Source organism: Octopus bimaculoides, unplaced genomic scaffold, assembly GCF_001194135.2.
Source record: "Octopus bimaculoides isolate UCB-OBI-ISO-001 unplaced genomic scaffold, ASM119413v2 Scaffold_5899, whole genome shotgun sequence".
NCBI classification, from domain to species: Eukaryota; Metazoa; Mollusca; class Cephalopoda; order Octopoda; family Octopodidae; genus Octopus; species Octopus bimaculoides.
Window position 1 is genome coordinate 2,766 of NW_026380419.1, and position 3,134 is coordinate 5,899.

The 3,134-nt window shown below is 38.7% G+C and overlaps 1 long non-coding RNA gene across 1 annotated transcript in view; it reads left to right on the forward strand.

Annotated features, from left to right (window-relative positions):
- The first annotated feature begins 2,788 nt into the window (after positions 1 to 2,788).
- LOC106883915 (uncharacterized) overlaps positions 2,789 to 3,134 on the forward strand; it is a 12,570-nt gene continuing 12,224 nt past the window's right edge. The window contains exon 1 of the long non-coding RNA XR_001411177.2: positions 2,789 to 2,949. This is a non-coding gene — a long non-coding RNA (uncharacterized LOC106883915). The remainder of the gene's footprint in view (positions 2,950 to 3,134) is intronic.

Sequence of the window (3,134 nt, forward strand, 5' to 3'; positions counted from 1 at the left end):
TGTATATAAAAGGTGCAGCGTCGCACCGATAACCAGCTGTCGGACGATCTACCTGGGGTTAAACTATTTGTAACATGGAACAGCCACTTTGATGTGGCGATTGACTTCACTTGTTAGTTTAATTACTACTCTGATCTCTTCTTGAGATTTTACAACTATATATCTTTTATTCTTTTATTTGTTTCATTCATTTGACTGCGACCATGCTGGAGCACCGCCTTTACTCGAAAAAATTGACCCCAGGACTTATTCTTTCTAAGCCTAGTACTTATCCTATCCGTTTTCTTTGCCGAACCGCTAAGTTACGGGAACGTAAACACCGATTGTCAAGCGATGGTGATGGGGACAAACACAGACACACAAACGTATACACCTATATTTATATATTTCCGTCTACCAAACCCACTCACAGGGCTGTAGTCGGTCCGAGGCTATAGTAGAAGTCACATATATATATGTATGTATATTTGCACATATGCATAAACACATAGATAGATAGAGGGAGAGAGAAAGTGAGAGACTGTTAAGGCGGAAGAGACAATAAAGACAGATGTAACACGATAGTACCACTAGATGCGCCTCGAGGTTCTGATACTAGCAAACGGTTAGCCACAAGTTTGCCTCTGACCAAAGCATTTGTTACTGCTTTGTCACTCCCGCTTCCTATCCCTTCACACCCCTTGTTCCAAATCCTTAGTTTTCGACTCTGCCCCCATCTTCTCTATATCTATCTCTCTCTCCTTCTCCACCACCCTCTTTCTTTCTTTCTTTCTTTCTTTCTTTCTTTCTTTCTTTCTTTCTCTCCCTCCCTCTCTCTGTGTCTCTCTCTGCTTCCTCTGTCTTTAACCATTCATCACGTGAAAAATGTTATCTTAAAGTAACTTTAAACACGCGCGCGCGCACGCACGCGCGCGCACACGCGCACACACACTCACATGCACACATAAGAACACATACATGCACACACTCCTCTCTTTCTCTCTCTTTCACATACACTCAAATATACAGTCAAAAGCTTGCACGAATACATACACATACGTACGTACACACACGTTGCGCATATGATAGTATTCACTCTAATATATGCTATTCTGCACATACAGTCGCGCGCACGGACACGCGCGCACATACACACAGGCATACGCTCTCCCCCTCTCTTACTCACACAAATATACAGCTAAAAGCATGCATGCGTATATACATATACATACATACACACAGGTTGCGCACACGATCGTATTCACTCTAGCATATGCTATTCCACACAAAAAGTCACGCACGCGCACACACATGTACACGCATCCCCACCCATACCTACACGGATACGTGCATATTAAACAAAAATAACCTCAGAGATATCACTGAAAATGGCCAGTGGCATGAATTGGATCAACGTAGACTAATAGCGGTATATCAAATACCATATAATGTAAATTCTTAATTTACTAAAATTGTCACCGTCTCTAGGGAATGTGTTACATGCAACTAGCAAATGGCAATTGAGAACAGCTCCATGTGAGAAGGGGAGATATTGTCAAGAATCATGAATTCTCCAAAGTTTACATGCCATTAAGGAAAAGGACAAACTCAGGTCTGAAGACAAAAGAAAATAAAAGCAGTTGTGTACACTTGTCTCCGAATCTATGGGTGTCATCGCGCGACAATTGTTCTACCATATCTTCAGTAGCCAAGGGACTTAGACGTATGCAATAAAGGGGAACACGTTCATGGCGTACCTAATTCGTATTAATTAAACAAACTTATTGTTACTCGGTAATTGTGACACATCCAATGTTAACAGATCAATAATTTGTTGTATCATGTTTGATATTACCTAATATTACTCTATGTTGTTCAAATACATGGCGCTAGTCACTCTGAGTTATTTCTCGTAGACCACATTTCTAAAAACTTACGCAACGTACCTGGTATATAAAAGTGTTCTACTCCTTTTGTTTATGCATAAGTCTCTTGGCTACTGGTGACAAAGCAGGAAAATTGTCACGCTACCTATGCCTATGAAGGCAGAAACATGTATCCACGACTGTCCTCTTTCTTCCAGACAATAAGCATGTCCTTTTTCCTTAATGGTATATCAACCTTGGAGAATTATTGATTTTTTTGGTTATATCCCCTTTTTATATGGCGCTGTTGGTAACACATCTTCTAGAGGCAGAGATATTTCTAATAAATCAAAAATTTACGTTACATGGTATTTGGTATACCGCATTTGAATCTGTCTGTCTGCCTCTATCTATCTGTCTATCTGTCTATCTGTCTATCTGTCTATCTATCTATCTATCTATCTATCTATCTATCTATCTATCTATCTATCTATCTATCTATCTATCTATCTACCTACCTACATACATACATATATACATGCACATACATAATATATATATATATATATGTGTGTTTTTGTGTGTGCGTATGTGTATGTATCCAAATATAATTACATATAAATGTGTGAGTGTATACATAGATATATGTACATATATTTATACGCACACACGCACACACACACACACACACACACACACACACACACATTTATATATATATATACACACGTATGCGTCTGTATGCATGTATATATTTGTATTTATTGTTTAAGCGTAAACAATCCTCAGAGGTCAACTGAACTTTCAATGTTTTTTCTTCTCATAAGGACGTCATATTTGAGAGGAACTACAACGCAAAATGTTTTCACTTTTGAGTTTAGTCTAGATTATTCCATTTTCGACTTATTCATGCTTTTGTTTTCGTTTTTCCAATTGACTTAACGCAATCTCTTTTTCAACCTATTTTCAGGGACGTCCGGGTAGGAGGGGACAACACGGATTTAATGGCACAGACGGCTTAAGAGGACCATCTGGCCCTGAAGGACGACCAGGAGAACCTGGCCCACCCGGCTTAACAGGACCCCGAGGACCAGTAGGCAAACGTGTAAGTAGTTTTTAGTGACAAATCATTGCAGTTGACCCGGATTGATTGTTGTGAGATTTAAATAACTAAACACTTGTTAACAGATGTTATACTCTGACAATGAACGTAGTACATCGACTGCTTGCATCTCTTTATAAGCTTATATATATATATATATATATATATATATATATATATATATATAT